Genomic DNA, 21,662 nt, shown 5'->3' on the forward strand with positions numbered 1-21,662 from the left:
TTTGTGAGATCAAATTCCTTCTACTCTGAAAATTCTGGATTGATCATATCCATAAGCTTCTGTTGTTGCCTTGTCAAAGTGGGAATATGGCTTTCTCCTGGGATGTGATGAGGCTCTTTTTCATGGCTCCTTCTGCTGCTTATGGGGTTTTGTGAAAATGATCTTGGGAAACTAAGTATTTCCACAAGTATTAAAAGCTTTGAAAACATTGATACAGGGTGAAAGCCCAAACTGTGTTGTCAGTTTCTTATGCTCCACAATCCATTTTTTCACACATCTTCTCCCTCCAATTAAGCTCTTCACTCTTTAATATAGAAGCTTATTCCATCCAGAAATTAAGTTTTGTGTTCTATTAATATAGTTTAATGATCATAGATGTAAATAGTGTAGCACTGTGGACCCCTGATCATTGCTTGATTTATTTTTTTTGTTTTTGCCTTTTTTCTTTTTTTTTGCTTCTCACCATAATTGCAATCACTTCTTCCTGTTTCATTTCCCAGACATATCTGGGGCACTAAGAGATTGTCGATGATGAAAATCGTGGAATTGGAATGGAAGATTTTAAAATAATAATAATAACTAGCCTTTATGTTATACCTACTGTGTGGCAGTCACTGTGCTAAGTGCTTTACAAATATTATCTCATATTATCCTAAAAACAACTCTGAAAGGCAGGTGTTATCATTATCCATTTTACAGTTGAACAAACTGAGACAAACAGAAATTTTGTGATTTTCCCAAGGTGATACAGATGTAAGTGCGTAGGGCTACATTTGAACCTCACTGTTCAGAACTCTATCTTGCCAAGTAATATTCAGAATCTTCCTAAGACAATTCCAATGGAAGCAGTTTGTTTTTCTGGCATAGCAACGATAGACTGTCTAGGTTTTACATGCATTGTTAGCTAACTTGGAATTAGCTGGAATACTGGACAAGCCTTCTCTGTTCAGGCCTAAGCTTTTAAAAAACTAAGTATAACAAATAGAAACTCACTATAGAACTCAAACTCTCACTGTCAAACCTTTCAACCTGATTTTCTGGCTACAATTTTTCACTCTCTGCTCCGTCCTTTTTATCTCATTTCTGACTACTGTTAAAGAGTTGATACCAACTTATTTCTCCCTCTGACTCTCAGATCAGCCTATGTTTCCGGCCACTGATCTTGACCTTACAGAACCAAACCCATGTTTCTGGCTCCTTTCATAATGAAGATCATGTCCTTTCTTTCATCCCCAGCCTAGACTATATAAAGTCCATAGAACCAGCCTTGGAGAGGCCCCCACCTCTGACTTTGCCCCACAGTGGAGTCCAGAGGGACCCTATAAAGTTGTCTTGGCACATAAAGGGTCATAGCTGACATGATTCCTGGAATGGAAGGGAGGGGGGAAAGGTACATTGAGAACTTATTTTCTCCAAATCCACACCATTATGAGAGAGTTTAGAACCACGGTATGGAAATGAGGTTAATATTTTACTAATGAAGTAAAGGTCATCTTTTAAATGAGACATCCTGACTTGTATAACATAGGTCAGATACGAGGGGGAAATGTTTGTGCCTAACACGATGAAGTAATTACTTAAGGACAATCTGTCCATGTGAAAATATGGCCCTGTAAGTTTGCCAAGGAGGAGATAAGAAGGCCGAGTGGTAGAATGGGAAGCAAAGAGAAGGGACACCCATGGAGAGTGGTGCTGATCTGTTGTTTAAGGAGTGCTTGAAAGAGCCAAACCACAACTTCAGAATTATTTGTTCAGCACATACGTGCATACACATGCACATACACACACAAAAATTAATCAAGGACACACAGTACTTTGTCGTTTGTGCCAAAATTTCTCTTATTATATTTAGCCTCTATATTATTTACGCGTCATCATTATCATCATCATCCATCAAGCACTTTATTAGACCCTCTTGTAGCCTAGCACAGTGCTAAATTTAGACTAATAGTTCATGTTTGTAGAGTGTTTTTACATTTTTTCAAGTACTTTCACATTCAGCCCTTCTCCTCTCTAGGCCACTGTATTCTAAAAATCTCTCTTCCAACAATCATTCCATAGATTATAAGTTTCTCATGATGAGCTCTGGATTTTGAAAGAAATTCCACCTTAATAAAAACTTAAAAAAACAAGAGCAAATAAACATAGCTTCAGGTTTCGGTATCAAATTCTAAACTTAGCTCAGGTTCACAAATTGTTTTTGAACCTGAACCGAGTGAACATGGTGTGAACTGGAGCTAAGTTACAAAGTTTGGCATCCTTTGAAATTCCCTTTTCCCTTTGCTGGACCTTTAACTCTTTCCTCTCCAGCTAATGTTTTAATGGACTGAATTGAATTCAACAATAATATCTTCAGTCTCTCACTTACTGTCTCACCGCCATTCCTTGCCTCCTTCAAATTTCCATTGAGATTCTTTCTATTTACAATTGCCCACTTCTTTGTCTGCTCCCTTACTTTCATCAAAATTGATCCTGCCATTAATTCTTTGCCTTCTTCAAGTGGAGGAACTTAGTTTCCATTAGAGCTCTTTGGATATGATTAATCCTTTCGGGTTTTTTATCCCTAAATATCCTGTCCTCTCAGCAAGAAAACTATTTTCTTTGATTAAAGGGGAGAATGAAGGCAGGGAAAATGTGATTTTTGTCAGTGTGAAGAATTTCTGATGTGAAATCTCTTTGCATTGTGCAGATAAGTAACTCAACTGTTACTTAACAGTCTCAGAGGGAGCACTAGAACCCAATTCTCCCTCCAAAGGCAAATCTTTTTTTTCCATTTAAAAATGTTTAAGAATTTATTTATTTGTTGGCTACCGGTGTCTCACTCCCTCCTTCACTTCCCCACACCACAGAAGACATCGTCTGACAAAAAAAATGCATATATGATGTCTTCGGTGTTTCTATTTATCAGTATTTTCTCTGGAGGTGGACATTAATAAGTTATTCCTCAAATATTAATTCTGTAGCAGTATATAATGTTCTTTTAGTTCTACTCATTTCACACTTCATTATTTCATGTAGGTCTTTCCAAGTTCTTTTTTTTAAATTAACCTGCTTATCATCAGTTTTTTAAACTCTTACCTTTGATCTTAAAATCAGTACTGTGTATCAGTTCCAAGGTAGAGCTAGGCAATGAGGATTAAGTGACTTGCCTAGGATCACACAGCTAGCAAGTGTCTGAGGCCAGATTTGAGCTCCAAAACTCCCATCTGTAGACCTGGCTCTGAGCCCTCTCACTGCCCCCCTGCTCATCATTTCTTACAGTGTGGTAGTACTGTACCATAATCATTTCCATGGCTTGTTCAACCATTCCCCACCCTTCAATTTCCATTTCTTTGCAACCAGAAAGAGAGCTGCTATAAACATTTGGGAACATATAGATTCTTTTCCCTTTTCCCTGATATTCTTCAGAAATATCCCCAACAGTGCTATTGCTGTATACAGGTTTATAAGTCTCTGAGCATAATTCCAAATGGCTCTCTAAAATGGGTAGATCAGTTTGCAGTTCTGCCAACTACCAAACCTTTATCCATGATGCCATTCTATCACTCTAGTCCTTTGCTATCAAAGAACAAACATTCTTTTTCTTGTCTCATAAAGTCATCAAACATTTTTAAGTACCTCATATGTTGCAGGTAGGCAGTTAGATGATACAAAAGATAGGGTACGAGACATGGAGTCAGGAATATCTGAGTTCAAATCCTGCCTCAGACACTTCGTAACTAGGACCCTGAGCAAGTCACTTAACTTTTATCTGCCTCAATTTCCTCCTCTATAAAAGGGGACAATAATAGTATGTAACTTGCAGGATTATTGCAAGGATCAAGACATAATATATGAAAATTTCTTTGCAAACCTTGAAGCACTATGTAAATATTAGTTATTATTCTTGTTATTATTACCACACTAGGTATTGGAAATGCAAAAGCATAATGGAACTGGTGCCACCCCTCAAAGAGTTTACAGTTTATAGAATATATGCTATTGTTGTTCAGTTCTTTCAGTCATGACTGATCCCTCATAACCCCGTTTGGAGTTTTCTTAACAAAGATATTAGAGAGATTTGTCATTTCCTTCTCCAGCTCATTTTACAAATGAAGAAACTGAGGCAAATTGAGTTAAGTGACTGGCCCAGAATAACATGACTAATAAGTGTTTGAGATCAGATGAGTCTTCCTAACTCCAGACCCAGTGTTCTATCCACTGCATCACCTGGCTGTCCCTATACTTTGCTTAGTGCCCCAAATTTTTTACAGACTAATTTCTAGTAAACAGATATTGGTATGTGTTAGATCAAATTGGCATATAAAGGAGAAGAGTTTTTACTGACATTTTCTTTATCCAATTAAGATGCATTTGTTTGTAGAAGCAATCTAATAATTTCCAGAGATCAGTCTGACCTGGTTTTTGCCAGCTATAAATCAGAATTTTCTTCCTATATTTAACCATTGCATTTGGCAAAACTACTCAGAAAGGAAGGGAGAAATGGTACATCTTTGGTCATCTTTAAAAATCACTATTGACCATGTCATCAAAGCCTTTCATTTTGATTTCCATGAGTTTTTTCTAGTACAGGTCTGTCACATGTTGTACTGTGTTTAATTGAATGGAATTCCAACAATTAAACAGTACCAACAGAAAGCATGTCATATGAAAAAAAAAATCAGAAAATCAGTTTCCCACTGTTCTCCTCTCACCCTTGTTTTTTTCTCAGCCCTTGCCCATGACAATAGCTCCACTATAATCCATTATTTAAATTGAAAAAAAAAATAATAAATAAATAAAAAGCTCTTCCCCTTCTCAACCCTGAGTGCATATAGTATTGGTTACCCTACTTTCACCTACCTTCAACTCCCATGGCTGTGTTTTACTTCTAGTCTTCAAACCATTATGAGTAGCTTTTATTATTTATTTAAATTTATTTATTTGTTACATTAAATTTCTCCGGTAACTGCCTTCCTCCTTCCCCTCCCCATTAGACAAAGATAGGGTAGATATAAAACTATGTCTGGCTTATTTCTATGTATCGGTTTTTTCTCTGGGGGTGGACATACACACGTAGCTTTTAATATATGAAAAAGGTAGATGACGATGTAGTGAGGAGACAGATGAAAGTTCGAAGAAGATGGAGGAAACATCATAGAGCATTTATTTTGTGCTTCATTCCTGTTGCCACGCTCTAACAAAACCCAGTCATCTTTGTTCAGGAAAATAGACAGTCTAGGGACTTTCATAATAACTGGCAGGAATATTATGCAATTTTAACTGGAACCTCACTGCTGCCTTAGAAATAATTTTATTCTTCTTTAATCTATTTTCTTATATAATCTATATATAATGTAACCTGTAATCTGTAATTCTATTATCTATTGATTGTCTCTATATCTTCTCCCCTCATTTCAAGGCGCCAGCACAAAACAAGACTCATGCAGCAAATGACTTCACCTCCTCTAGAACTGAGAACTTTGAGGTCGTCCCTCTCAGGCCTTCATCCCCTTTAACCTACAACTCAAAATCCCTCTTCTGTTCAGTCATTATCTCCTTATTTTTTCTAGTCCTGAGTATAAAGAGACCTTTCTTCCCAAAGCCTTTCTCCTGTGGCTCTAATCTAATCTTCTGGTAGGATAACTTTGAGCCAGTCATCAAATCTCTCCTGACTTCATTTTTCTCATCCATAACACAAGGATGTTGGCTAATGAGGAAACATTCTGCCCATCTTCTGCCAGAGAAGTAATGGACTAGAAAGACAAAATCCATTTTCAGGTGCAGCCAATGTGTGAATTTATTTTACTTGACTATAATTATTGGGTTTTAGGGGGCAAAGGGAATTGGGTAGTGATTATGATCCTTGCAAAAAAATCTGAAAAGAAAAGAAAGAGTATCAATGAAATGTTTAAAAATATACAGAGTGAACAGCTAGGTGACTCAATGAATAGAAAGCCAAGCCTAGAGAGACAGGGGGTCCTGGGTTCAAATATGGTCTCAAACTCTTTCTAGTTGTCTGACTTTGGAGAAATCAATTAACCCCAATTGCCTGGTCGTTCCTGCTCTTCTCTCTTAGAATTGATACTAAGACAGAAGGTAAGGGTTAAATATAAAATAAATTTAAATCTATAAAATACACAGAACAGAGTTGAAATAAATTCAAATCATTTCCCTTTCAATCACTTCAGACTAGCAAGGCAGTGTTGGTGTTATATTAAATTTTTATACATTTTTAAAAGCAAGATGCATATAATAAGAGATTCACAGTATCATATACGATTCCCTTTTTCTGTTTTTTGTTGGAATGTTCATGTTCGTAATAAGGAAAAACAAAACTTAAAGTTAAAAAAATGAGATCAGATTAGATAATCTCTCAGGTTCCTTCCAGTTTACCATAGAATCATGGTAAAATCCTGTGACTAGATCTCCTTTTGAAACTGTCTACATCAACTATTCCTTCTCTCAAGCTCATCTGGAAACTCTCTCTTTATCCGCTGGCTCTTTTTTTTTATTCAAGGCTCATCTCATGTCCTTCCTCCTACAGAAATACTCTCCTGATCTCCCTAATTTTCCTAGAGTTTTAGATCTGATAACTCCCATGATCTCAACTCTCCACCTTATGTTTGTAATTTTCTGTGCACCAAGTTATATCTCTTCCAAAGACAATTAGTCAAGAAGCATTTATTAAAAACAAACGATGTGCCAGATACTGTGCTAAGTGCTGAGGCTATAAAAAAAGGAAAAAATATATATCATCTCTGCTCACAGAGAGCTCACATTCTAATAGGAGGAGACAACAGGTAAATAACTGTACTTTCCAGATATATACAGTATTAATGGAAAGTAATCTCACAATATGGCTAATGTAGAAATGTGTTCTGCATGATTTCATATGTGTAACTAATATCCCATTTCTTGATTTCTTAATGAATGGGGAGAGACTGGAAGGAGGGAGAAAATTTAGAACTCAAATTTTTTTAATGAGTGTTAGAAATAAATTATGTTATATATATATATATATATATTTTTTTTTTTTTTTAAATAGAAAGTAATCTCAGAGAAAAGGAGTAGGTCAGACCTGGGAAAGACCGCCCGCAGAAGATAGGAGCTGAGCAAGGAAGGAAGTCAGGAAAGCTAAGAGATGAAGGCAAGAGGGAAAGAGAACTATTCCAGGAAGAGGGGTTTGGTGGGGGACTGAGAGCAACCAATGAAAAAAACCCTAAGTCAGAACATAGAGGGAATTACAAAGAAGTTTTGATGGTCTTTAAACGATAAAAGATTTTATTTGTGATCATAGAGATATTTAGGGAACCACTGGAGTGATAAGACGAGACTATTTCAAAGGTGAACTGATTCACTGAAGGGCTACCATAGGAAAGGGATAAGAGAGTTTACACAGCATAGCTCAAGTCCCAGAGAGCAGGAATTATTGTTTTTGGTTTTTTAGATACAGCAGCTAACTTAGTGACTTTCACAGAGTGGATAATTAATGAAAGTTTATTCAATTTAGTGGAATCAGCACAAATGGAAGTCCATACTTCACTGTTCCCACTTCTTGATGATCTTTGAAAACTATTGTTCAGAGGCAACTAGGTGGCTCAATGGATAAAATCCAGGCCTAGAGATGGGAAGTCATTGGTTCAAATCTGGCCTCAGACACTTTTTAGCTGTGTGATCCTGGGGAAGTCACTTAACCCCAATTGCCCATCCCATACTATTCCTCTGCTTTGGAACCTATACTTTGTATAAATTCTAAGGCAGAAAGTAAGGATTTTTAAAAAAACTTTTGTTCAAAATCTTCAAATAGGAAAAAATTTAGACATGTTTTACCATATTCACCTTAATTTATTTTATCCATAAACCTTGTTCTATGACGCTACAAAGTATCAAAAAATAAAATGCACAATTTCTGGATTAAACATTGGCAATAACAAAATTAGGATCAATAGATATGTCATTGTGTGGAATTTAATCCTTTCTGTTTCCTACGCTTAATTAGGAAACTAAATGGGGTAGTGAATAGGGTGTTAAATATGGAGTCAGGAGGCTCTGAGTTCAAATTCTACCTTAAACATTTAGTAACTTTATAATCCTGTTCTCTCAGCCTCATTTTCCTCACCTATAAAAATATCACCTACTTCACAGGGTTGTTGTGAGGATGAAATGAGGTAATATATATAGAGCCCTTTATAAATCCTAAAATGCTATATAAACATTAGGTGTTATTATTGTTGTAATGACTGCGGAAAAGAGGCAGAGGGGCAGAAAACATCAAAGAGCAAGAGACAGGAAAAAAGAACAAGAATAAAGTAGGTAGCTGGATAATGAATAAAACGAAGTAATATGATAATCCTGACAGGAATAGATAAGCAGATCAATAAAAGTAACTACTTAAGATAACCAAAGTCAGCATTCTCCAGTTTATCCATGTAAAGAACGATTATTAAACAACACTAAGTTGGATTTTGGTGGCCAGGAATTCACATAATACATTCCTTTCGTCTTTAAAGACTTTTGAGTTTTGTTGTTGCTGTTGTTTAATCATTGCTAAACCTGTCAAATTGAGTAAGCCATTTCTTTTCTTATTTGAAAACTTTATTGAGGTGAGCCTGTTCATTGGTTCATTTTCCCTCAGTTCTCAATCAGCAGTTGGCAAGAATCTGAGTTGAAAACTTTGTACCACACAACATGTTTTTTCTTTAAAAAAAAAAAAAAAAGGCACATTTCCTTTGAATGACTTAGTACCAAAAGTTGGTTTTGATGGCTGGCTCCATTTGTGTAATAAAATTGTGTCTGACATCTGTTTAATGCGACTACATGAAGCTTTTAAGTGAAGGACAAACCTCAGAATGAAGGCTGATAGAAACCTGCTGCCAGTGGGACGCGTGTGCTCATACAGTTGATTCATCTTGTCAGCTGTTACTATCTTTTTATCTGGATCGAGTTAACTTGGGATTTGTACTTAACTCATGGAAAAGATCCGCTTTTGTTTTCTTTTTACCAGATAGGAAAAGTCTTCTGGCAGAGGTCTTCAAAGACTCTTAAGTCAGTAGCATCATGGAAATTTGGCCGTAACCCGAGCCCTTGGAAAGATATAAACTTCAGTTAAGGTTATTTAACAGACCATTGTTCTGTAATTTTTCATTCCTTTATTTTATGTTAGTTTAGTCACTCACAGTCAAGAGTAAGCCCGAATGTATGTTCCTAGTACTGTGTAGTCTAAGTAATTGTGAAATTTAAATTTAAATTGGATGAATAAACATGAAAATGCAGCATGAATTAAACATGGAGAGGCCTTCTATAACTGTTCAGCCTGCACTCCATTAGACTCAGCATCAAACATAGAATTGAAGCCTTTTATTAAATAAGAAATTGAACAACTAGGTTACTTTATTGGAGTGTGCCTCTATTTATTTGGTCTTTTTCCTCTCTTAAATGAATTTTTCATTGGTTTTAGTTTTACTAAGACTCAGAACTAACAGCTGACTATTCTCAGCTCTTAGTAGAAAATTTGTACCTTTAATAGAAAATGAAGAAATATCTCATTGCTGTGCTGTACACAGTAAGAATTCTGGGGATAGATTTTTTTCAGCTCAAATGATATATTTTTTTAAACCCTTGTACTTCAGTGTATTTGTCTCCTAGGTGGAAGATTGGTAAGGGTGGGCAATGGGGGTCAAGTGACTTGCCCAGGGTCACACATCTGGGAAGTGGCTGAGGCCAGGTTTGAACCTAGGACCTCCTGTCTCTATCAAATGATATTTTTAAAGCATTTTCCAAACGTAAAGTGCTATACAAATGCTAGCTATCATCATCATAATAATATTAATTATAATTATTACTATAAAGACCTATGATTTTATAAGATAATCCTGCCCAAGTAAAATACATGTTAATAAAAAGTTCTGAAATCAAATAATCTTATAATATATATGTGTTGTAGGCTAGGCCTAACTTTAACTAGTATGCTAGTAATTTGAGTTTGATATTGAAACAAAATAAGATATTTTTACATCAATTCTTTCAATTCAAGATTTATTCTTGAATATTCAAGAATTCAAATTCAAAAATTCAAGAAATAAAAATTCAGCAATTAATAAAAGACACTTAAATAGCCAGTGCCAATTACGTGGTAGATGCTTAATAGAACCTCATTGATTGACCAATTTGACTAGACATAACAGGAAAAAGATATTCCACCAAAATAGGCATTGAAGTTACCTCAAGTTTTTCCCATGTCTGTGTTACCCATCATTTTTCACCAGTCAAGCAATAGAGAGCATCAAGCACATCTGCCTGTTTTGTATTCAGATAGTGAGGAAATGATGTTAATAGCCCAAAGCCCTTTAACCCAATCAATTCTGAAAGAGTTTCAATTCCTTTTAAGGAAAATCTAGCCTTATTTTTCAAAGGGGGGGGGGGGGTGGGAAGAGATTAGGATATTGCTTGAACCATAGTATATTAGATGTAGCATGACACACAGGTAGAATTTTTTTCCTCAGTGTCCTATCTATAAAATTATATAAAATTAATGTTTGAAAGGATCAACCTTCCACCATTCAGGAATCTACTAGATAGAATCTTTAACAGATGGTCATTCAACATCTGCTTGAACGTTTTTGGTGATGGAGAGTTCTCTTCTTTGCAGAAATAACAAATGCTCAGTTTCCATAGCCTCCTTTCCCTTCCTTTATCACGATCTTCCCTTTAAAAAAAAATAAAATCATCTGTATCCCAAATATCTTCAACTTTCTGTCTTTCATAGAGTCCAATTTCCATTCACAACACTATCCATTCCCAGAAGAAGGCACTGAAATTAGTAGCCCATGAATCCAGTTCAAGTCTTGATCTCAAGCTGAGCTCCTGTATGTCAGATGCATATACAATGCATCCCCACATTAATCACTCCAGGTCAAAAGAAAGCCCTGTCTATGTCCCTTTCCTGTAGCTAGTACCAGGTTTCCTCACACCTGACAGCACATCTGAATTCTTATTTTTCCTCTTGGGTCCTCAAATGTCACTGTTTCATCCAAAGGTCCAGACTGACCCTAAATGGGAAAAACTGTATATATCTACATACATATAAACATACACATATATGTATGTCTGCATATTGTGGTGCAGAGACTGTTATGCACCCTCTCTGCACCACAATATAGATATAGATACAGATATATAGATATATTTTATAACTTTTTCCTAAGGTCAGAATTCCAAAAGTAAGTGTAAACATGTTTTAAATTTGTTCATCTTTTTCTGTTTTCACGATTTCATTTATAAATTGCTTATTATTATTAAAAACAACTTCTTCTGGACTCTTTTCTTATATCCTACAAAAAGATTTCTGTAATTAGCTCCATTATATTTTGGTTACACCTTTATCCCCATATCCCCTGATCCAAGATGTTCCATAGGTAGAGCACTCCTCAATATATGACACCTGAATGCAGCCTCTAGTTGGTGATATTTTTCAGTATGTCTTTATCTTTTTTCCTTTCAGAAAAAAGAAGACTCAATGGGGGGGGGGAGGGGCAGGAGGGCATGATAGCTGTACTCACATATTTGAAGGGCTAGCATATGAGGAGGTGTTCAATTTGTTCTGTTAGGTCCTAGAGTGTAGGAACATTGAGTAGAAGCTACAAATGGGCCAAAACCTCCTAATAATTACAACTGTCCCAAAATGGAATGACTTGCCTCAAGAGATAGTAGGTTCTTCATTGGAGTTCTCTAATCCAACACTAGACAATGACTTGTTGGGTTTGATTATAAGAGTAATGGTTGATGTTTAACAATTAGCTGATACACACACACACACACACACACACACACACACACACAAAGATGTATACGAGATACACTATTCAGTTTAATCTGCATGATTTACTCTTTTTTAAGTCCAGACCATCAAGAAAACAATAAAAACCTGATTTGTAGCAGTTGCCAATTTCTGGGATGTAAATAGTCACACCAATTATTTAATGATCTGTTTTTGCTCCCTAAGCCAGGTTGAGCTAGCTAATCCTTGGGAATATTATAGCAGGGATCCTGTGTGGGTTGGCCTACATGGCAACTAAGATTCCTTTCCAACTCTCAAATTCTGACTTTTTGATTTCAGTATCAGCCTCTATTTATTGGCAGACTATATTCACAGTAATACAGTATCAGGTGAATATAGTCTTTGCCTATTATGTCTTGCAAGGCAACATATTAACATTGTCCAATTAGTTGTTTCAATGGGATGATTCTCCAGTAAAAGTGTGAGCTTTTTAAAAACCATATCCTCTATTCCTTTTGCTGGCATTTCCAAATTTCTTAACATAATGCTGGATACATAATAGTTACTCAATAAATGTTTATTGCATGAACATATATTATCAAATCTTACTTTCTGTGATTTATTTTAAGTATGAGATCATGCTGAGTAAGTAATTTTTACAGCTCTTAAAACATAATTGTGACAATAATTTAGAAACTTAAAAGAAAAATCTCATCTTTGATCCTTTTAACAGTCCTTCCTAGAGAGGAATTTTTTAATTTCTTTTGTCTAATTTCAATTTTTAGCATCTATCTTAACAAGTAAAGTATTATTCTCCTATTTTTCAGTTGGGAAAAATGAGTAATGTTTGCAGGTGCAAAGTTACCCTTTGTCATCTAGATAGCAACATCTGATTTCCCAGAATGCTATTATCAATTATATTCCATTAAAGAAAAAATATAAAAGTTGGGAAACTTTAGAAATTCATAAGTAGTTAAATACTTTCAGGGCATCAAAATATTCAATCAAAAGTGTAAATATACACTCCAAAGCCCAAGTTATATGTAGAAACCTTTTTTTAAAATATTGTATTTTTTTTTAAAAAGCAGTGAGGTGGCTCAGGAATTAAATGTTAGACCTAGAGAGTAGAGATTCTGGGTTCACATTCACCTCAAACACTTCCTAGCTGTGTGATCTCTGACCCTGGGCAAGTCACTTAACCCCTATTACCTATCCCTTACCACTCTTCTGTCTTACAACCAATATACAGTGTTGATTCTAAGATGAAAGGTAAGTCTAGACATCACAGCATCATAATAAGAAAAATCTAAAAAGTTTCAACCTACTCCATTTTCCTCCTTTGGTGGCATAAGTGGGATCCAATCAGGTTAATTTTATTACATTTCAATCATCACCATTAGGAGAATATAAGATCTCAAAGCTGGAAGATACTTTAAAGATCATTCAGCGTGATCCATACTAGAGCAAAAAAAAAAAAAACCCACTAAGCTAAGCATTCCCAGTTCTGCTAACTAAGTCTCCTATCTCATGGTGTCCAGTCCCCCTGTCACACTCCTTTGGACACACTCTAATTTCTCAAAAATACTTTTTGAAATGTATTGCTCAGAACTCAATACTCTCTTCCAGATGTGATCAAATAATGGCAGAATATCGTAGAACTATTACTTTGAGTCTGGATATTATGACCCCATTAATGCATCATAATACCATGTTTGGGGTGTTAGCTGCCATGTTACACATATTCCCTTATATAATTTTTCAATCTCTTAAGATCACTCTCATAGGAATCATTGTCTAGACACATCTCCATCTTAATTAAGATTAAATGAGATATTCACAAGGTGCTTAGTACAATGGCTGACACATAACAGGTGCTCATTTAGTTTCTTCCCTACCTTCCTTGTCTTGTATTTGTTGGGGGTGGGGTTAACTCAAATACAAAACTTTATATAATTTCCCATTTCATGTCTTCTTCTTCTAATATGTTGAGATTTTCTGGCTCCTAACCATATTATCCCATGCATTAACCACTGACCCCCCAAATTTGTTCCATCTATTAATATGATACACATGTCTTCTTTATCTTAATCTGAGCCATATTTTAAAGAGTTTGTAATCTGGCAAGCTGCCATCAATTTGTCGCATTCTTTTTATTCCTGTATGCATGTTCTGTTGCCTAATAGTGATAAAACATTTCAAGACATACATTTCAAAAATCAAAATCATCAAGGTTTACTTTTATTTATGACATAGCCAAGAGTTATTACCCTCTCCCAAATATTCTCAAAATGCAAAGAAAATGGAACCTGCCTTATGACTTGGCACTTTCTTCATTTCATTTTCTGCAGTTAAAATCCTTCCTGAAACTACAAGTCTGGCTCAGATGAAGCCTCAATGAAGCCTTTCCTGCTGCCCCCATTAACTTCTCTCTTCTCTGAACTCCAATAACTCTTTGTTCCTCTCCTAGGCATTTGTCAGAATCTATTTTGCATTACAGTTATTTGAGCACTATTTGCCTGAAGGACCTTGAGGGCAAAGCTTAATGTTTTATCTTTGTATCTCTCTCCATTGGTTTTTGGGATATATTCTTTTTTTAACCCTTAACTTCCATCTTAGAATCAATTCTTTGTATTGGTCCCAAGGCAGAATAACGGAAAGAGCTAGACAATGAGAAAAAAATAACTTCTTGCCCACAGTTACACAGCTGGGAAGTGTCTGAGGCCAAATTTGAACACAGGACTTCCCATCTCTAGACTTGGCTCTCTATTCACTGAACCACCTAGCTACCTCATCTTTGAATATATTCTTAATACTTATTTGTTGAATTTAAGGCATTGTATTCAGTCCTCGGTGTCCAAAAAAATCAATAAAATAGGTCTAATCCTTGTTGTAGTACTATAATTTAGTCCATTCCAGAATAAGCCTGAACAAAAATTAAGTGGTCATAGGATTTGAGATTTAGAAATGTGAGAAACTGTAGAGGCCATCAAGTCCAACCCTGCATTTTATAGATAAAAAAAGCTGAGGCACAGACAGATCAAAAGATTAGCCCAAAGACAACTAAATGGGTTAGGGATAGAGACCCCGCCCTAGACATGAGAGGTCCTGGGTTCAAATCTGGCCTCAGACACTTTCTAGATGTGTGGCTAGTCGTTTATTATACTATTATTATACAAATCATCAATTCCTTAGTCCTTACCACTCTTCTGCCTTGGAATCAATACCTGGTATTAATTCTAAGACCGAAAGTGTTAAAAAAAAAAAAAAAAAAAAGAATAGCCCAGGACCATACAATATCTGAGACAGGATTTGAACCCAAGTCTTCCTAATCTATGTCCTAAGCCCTTGTGCCCTAAAGAAGTCCAAGGGTGTCAGCCTTCGTCTAGTCTTCATCATCTATCCCAGAATGCTAGTTTTTAAGTATTTTCCACATTCAGACATTGTCGAGGGCAGGGGAAGGAGAATGCAATGGGGATCAGCTTTCCATATGATAAAAATTATCCAACTCAAGCTAATTTAAAGAGGAATTGGCATCAACCAATAGATTATTCTCCTAGAATAGTCCTCAAATAATAAGGATTCTGACAATCTTTTCTTGTATACTTCCAATGGAAGAGTAGATACTTTTGGAGAGTTGTGTGATAGTGCCTGGCTTCTTCACTCCTTTACAGTCTTTTCAATGTTAGAATCAATGTTAGACCACCAGACATAGTGTCTAGCCAATAGCCTCATGCAAACAATTCCCAGATGTGCCGCATGTAGTGTAATCAAGATAACATGGCCACCTTCTGGATTTCCCCATAAAAGGCATCTTTTATGGGTAGATAACTCATGTTGACAGCTTGTAGACTGCTTAAATTCCTCAGGCAATTTCCCTTCTGGTCACCCCTTCTGCACCAAATTCAGAGCTTTGACCGGCCTGGAACACAATGCAGCTGTGATTCTATGATGTGATCAGTCTAAAGAGGAGGATTAAGGATGTCTCACTACAGAAACTCCCAGTGGTGATGTCACAGCAGACTAGACTATGTAGTGGGAGATGGCTTGGGCATCACTATTTTATAATGGTCTCTCAGGCTTTAAATAACTGTATTCTCTGAGAACTATAGGGTGATTAATTCTCTGAAAAGAAAGAAATGTAATTTTTCCTTTAAGGTCATTTATCCATTACAGCCAAGCTATTAGTATTAGTATTCCTGGTTAGCGTCTTCCTTCCTCATGACATCTAATAATAGAAGCCTAGATATACTTCCCTTAACACTGTAGTGACATCAGTGGTATAGGAATACATGCAAAAAATGTATTTTCTTCTTTTCTCTATAGTATTACTGGGTTATGTTTCAATATTTATAAATAAAAGAGTGCCTTAAGATTTTATTTTCTCAAATATCTATATTCCCAATCAGGTTTGGTTCTAAGTGAAGATGAGTTTAACAGTCTTTCTTTTGAGCCCTGTTATGAAATATGTAAAAACATCAATAAACACAATAAAATGTGAAGGCCACCAAAGGCCATTATTAACAACAACAAAAAAGTTTTGCAATCAGGGAGTGTGGGTGGTCTAGTGGAAAAGAACCGGACTCATCACGTCAGGACAACCTGAGATCAAAGATCGACTCTGCCACGACCAACTGTGTGACTGTGAGCAAATTAATTCATCTTTGGGACCTCAGCTTCCTCGTTTATAAAGAAAGAGGTTAGATGGGGTGATTTCTGAAATACTATTTAGCTCCAAGTCCTATAATCCTAAAATTTTAAATTATAGCTGACCTGATTAGGCTAATCTGACTCTCACTCTCCAATTCTCTGTCTTTCCCATGAACCAAATTCTTACCAGTTCAAGGTAACATTCTTTTACAGACCATTGAACTTGAAGACACCAAGCAACCCATTTCTTAATCTAGAGCCACGTTTTCTAATCTTGCTAGGAAGCATATGTTTTGGCCTCGATTTTTTATGCATGTGTCCTCGATATTTTTTTAAAACCCTTACCTTCCATCTTGGAGTCAATACTTTGTATTGGCTCCAAGGCAGAAGAATGGCAAGGGTAGGCAATGGGGGTCAAGTGACTTGCCCAAGGTCACACAGCTGGGAAGTGTCTGAGGTCTGATTTGAACCTAGAACCTCCCATCTCTAGGCCTGGCTCTCAATCCACTGATCTACCCAGATGATCCCTCTTGATATTTTTGAATGCTGTCATGATTCAATATTGTCTCTGTGTTAGTGGAACTGAACCAATCCTTGAGCATCCAGTAGTGCTTTGGTCCTTCTGGATGAGTAAAGCCTGCTTTGATCTTTACAGAAATCAACGTCATTTACATCACTTGTTAGCACATGCCAGACTTCTACTTGGTCTAAAGTCTCTGACTCAAAAGAAATATCCTCTTACTGATTGCTACAGTCTCTGTTTTGCCTGTTTCCTCTTCTAACAGCTCATTCCCCTGCTGGATTAGTTTACATTTAGAAAGTCCTGTTACCCAATGCTAGGAAGGTGCTTGTACCCACATACACATCTTGAAGGTGCCCACCTTACCTACTTGGAGCCAATGTCCCTTAAAGGCAGCCGGAAAAATCACTTATTCAATATCCTACAACTTCATATTCAGAGGATGGGATGAATAGTCATCCCACAATCGTTTTTGTGTTCATTGTATCTGAGTGTATGTAATTCTGTTGGGACAAAGATCATCAACTGTAGTTTTAGATAACTTGGGTTCAAATCCTGCCTGTGAATGCTTCCTACTGTGATCTTGGAAGATATTTCCATTTCTTGAGCTCCAATTTTATCATCTATAAAATAAGGCTGTTGGACTAGATATTCTCTGAAATAGCCCACAATCATGAAATAGGAATCTATGATTGTACTCCATATAGCTTTCTTTATACTTTACAGAACTCCAAAGTCTGAAAAGAACTTGTGAAAGAGAAACAATTAAGTCTATTTCTCAAAAAAAAAGTGGTGGAGAAGGAATCTAAAGAAGTTTTCTCATTGTAACTGTAACTTTTTAAATGCAAGATAGTCACAGGGAACTGTGGTAGAGGGGTGTTGATGAATAAAAGTTGATTAATAAACTGCAGGATCTAGGCTGTTTGCAGAGCAATACAACCTAATTACAGAAATGACATCCCAACACTGAAGTGTGGGAGGTGGTGTGTGTCTGTGTGTGTGTGTCTGTGTGTGTATGTGTGTGTTGTTTTGTTTTGTTTTTTAACTAAACTTTCACTAGGAGCTTTCATTGTCTGGCACTAAGGCATGAAGGTAAAACTAAGGAATTGTGGGCTGCTCAGAAATTTTGCTGAGTGCTGTGTTTTGAACATGCCAATTCCAGGCCACAGGGGAAGTAGAATGCTTAATAGTGTATTATTTTGGAAGATCCCTGCACAAGTTAAAGTGAACTTCCCTTGTGAAGAAGCCCTTTTTTTTCTTCAAGTGATATTTGGACATCTTGAGTAAGGAGGCTTTGGAGCATAACTCTTATTAAGGCTTTAAAAGCACAGCTGAGAGACATAAGGCAGCTTGTGTGATTCGAATGAACTATCTGCATCAGGAAAAAAAATGTCTGAGGCTTACAATCTATCCATGCCTCTCTATACTTTAGAAATTTCATTCATGTCCAAATCCAGGAATTCTCCATAGGATGAAGAATTTGGCTTCAATGTACTTAGAATCCTCCTTGTGTTCTCTTGACGCTAAGTGGTGACCAAACAGTATTGAAATTGTCATTGGGTAGCTAACAAAAAGAAGGGCCCCTCTCAATTACTTGTTTTGTAGCAAATAGATCAATGTGTCATCTTTCTGGAAAATTATTTCAGGGTCCAAATTTTAAACTATATTTTATATTCTTTCAGAAATATGGATTCCAAAATAAAAGAAAATACTAACAATCAACTGTCACACAACTATTTTTTGCAATCTAGTGTGAAGTTTTTATCTTTCTAAATTTAAATATTAATACTGGATTTATGAGCTTAGGTCCAATAGACAGTGTCTAGAAAACAATAAAAGACTTCAGAGTTTAAATAAAATGTTATGTGTGGAATAGTAAATAATAAATATTTCTGTATTTTCCTACTAGAGTTATTTTATTAAGTCAAAAATGGATAGGCATTATGAATGCTGACCCACTAGGAAACATTAAATTTGCTTGGAAAAGAAGATGGAAATGAGGTAACTGCTTTTCTCACATGAAAATAAGCCCTCTTGAATTATTAAACAATGCCTAATCAGCCTCTTACAGCTCTTACTGGTTTTGATGTTTGTGATACTTTTAAGTCTAGTCTTTGGGGGTTAATTGTCCAATAGATGGACTTATCATCTTTCTCTCCATCTCTCTATTTCTAATATACATAAGATTCATGCAGAAACCAACTCTCATTGACATAGGCAAGAATAGATAAGTTATTTTCAAGGCCTTCACCCAAGACATTTTTTAAACTCTCATCTTCTATCTTTGAATCAAGACTAAGTATTGATTCCAAGGCAGAAGAGTGGTAAAGGCTAGGCAATTAAGGTTAAGTTACTTGCCCATGGTCACATAACTAGGAAATGTCTAAGATATATTTGAACCTAGGATCTTCCATCTCCAGGCCTGCCTCTCTATGTACTGAGCCACCTAGCTGGCCCACATCCCAAGGCAATCTTAAAGAACACTGGACCCAATCCTTTATTGTTTAGAAATAGTTTTTCCTTTGCTTTTCCAGAGCAAATTGGCATCTTTCAAAGAATTATATATAGCTTCTATTTAAATTAATTATGCACACTCTTACTAAATGCTATAGGAATAGATATCTAATCCAAGTTATAGAAAATATTCATAATTTTGTGAATTTTATAATTCATAAAGAAATACAACTTATTTTCATTTGGAATAATAAATCTTCTCTAATCACAGACTTCTTTTAAAGATGCTGGCTTGAATATTTTCTTATTCAGTTGGGAAATGTCATTATGTCAGAATTGCATAGAGTTCCCAAGGGGATGTAGTCTACTGGGGGGGAGGGGAAGAAGAACAATTAATGATTCATTAAGAAGACCACATAATTTTTCTTCTGCCCATTTTCACAACTATATTTCATGAGAGATAGAGAGACAAAGAGAAAGAAGCACTTTCTAAGATTTGAATCAACAGAAAACTTAGCCAATTAACTTTTTCATTAATGATTTCATTAATTGTATTTGTTCTCTGGTACATATTTAAAAGTGTAGTTTCTGAAACATATTGTTAACTATATTGCTCACTTTATTTCTGTATTTGACCTGTTTAATTATGTTTTGATTGTAGTATGGATGTGGTAAATCCATTGCAGAGTAAATCAATAGTAACAGCAAGCCTCATTATAGTGGAAATAAAACACTGTAACCTCCCTTGAGAATGTGTACAATCTTTCAGATTGCATCTTCCTCTTTGTCTGTTCATGCTAAGTGAGGCACCTTCATATCTGATGAGAACAAGGACTTGGGACAAAGTAAATGTAACTTTTATGTGACATACAAGTATTGATTTTAAATATATTGTGTATTTTTTTAAGTTTGTAAGAGTCCTTTTTGTGGAACAACAATAGGAACAATACCAGTTGCTCAATAATTAATTTAAATCCAGATCTTTTTATGTATAGTGCATCTCTTGAGAGCTATATAGAATTTTTAAAAATCTATGTTTTTTTTCTTTTGTATCCTTATCACTATTAAGCCAGAAACATTTTAGGTTGACTGAAAGTTATGAATTTTAAGACTAAGCTGAACTACTCATTTTTCTTTTGTGATCCATTAACCTGTGACATCACATCTTGAATTATTGGACAATGCCTAATAGGTCTCTACAGCTATTATTGGTTTGGATATTCATGATACTTTAAGTCCAATCTGTAGCAACTGTTGGTTGTGAATAAACCTCATGAATCAATCTGCCAAGTTTATACAGAAGAATGTCCATCTACTTCTATAAATATTTCATTGTACTTGGTTGCCCACATCAGAGCCAGAAGAATCTTACTGTTGTTTTCTCATTTTCCCTAGTTTATATAAAGAACATCTTTTTTTAGTTTACATAAAGAAATCTTTATGTTCTTTAATGGTGAATAGGGGAGGGAAGGAAGGAAGGAAGAAAGGAAGGAAGGAAGGAAGGAAGGAAGAGAGGAAGAGAGGGAGGGAGGAAAGAAGGAAGGAAGGAAGGAAGGAAGGAAGGAAGGAAGGAAAAAAGGAAGGAAGGAGGAAGGGAAGAAAAACAAGCATTTATTAAGGACCTATTCATACACACTATTAAACCCAGCTAGTATTTATATGATACTTTACAAATATTATCCCATTTTTATCCTCACCACAACCTCTGAAAGATGTATATATTCCTTATTTGTAGGGCATTGTGCTAAGCACTTTACAAATATTATTTCATTTGATCCTCAAAATAACAACAGAAGTGCTATTATTATCCCTATTTTACAGATTAAGAAACTGTGGCAAGTAAAGGTTAAGTGATTCACCCAGGGCCCACAGCTAGTAAGTGTCTGAGGCCAAAGTGTTTGAACTCAGGTCTTCCTAACTCAAGGTTCATTACTCTATCCACCGCACCACCTAAAGATTTTTCACATTACTTGGGAAGCTGAGGAAGGTACTAAGATTAGCAAAAGTAGTCCAAAGAAATCAGGAAAAGAAAGAGAGAAAAATTTATTGATCATTTTTCTGAATGATCAAGAATTAGAACTCCTAAGAAATGTAACCAAACATAAAATTAAGTTCAAATAGTATGTGATACTTGAATATGACAAGACCTTGTTGAAACAAGTACTCCACCCATTTACACAGATTGCAAACCAACTCTCTTCTCATCTGTTGTGACCCTATTCCATATCCTTTCATATATCCTGTATAGAGAGTATACTCCACTTGCTAAGGTGCTTTCCTCAA

General features: G+C 35.8%; 1 protein-coding gene across 5 annotated transcripts in view; it reads left to right on the forward strand.

Moving 5' to 3' along the window:
• Nucleotides 1–21,662, forward strand: part of KCNQ5 (potassium voltage-gated channel subfamily Q member 5) — a 705,402-nt gene that overhangs the window by 401,917 nt on the left and 281,823 nt on the right. The window lies entirely within an intron of this gene.

The sequence above is a fragment of the Gracilinanus agilis genome, chromosome 4 (assembly GCF_016433145.1).
Source record: "Gracilinanus agilis isolate LMUSP501 chromosome 4, AgileGrace, whole genome shotgun sequence".
Classification (NCBI taxonomy): Eukaryota; Metazoa; Chordata; class Mammalia; order Didelphimorphia; family Didelphidae; genus Gracilinanus; species Gracilinanus agilis.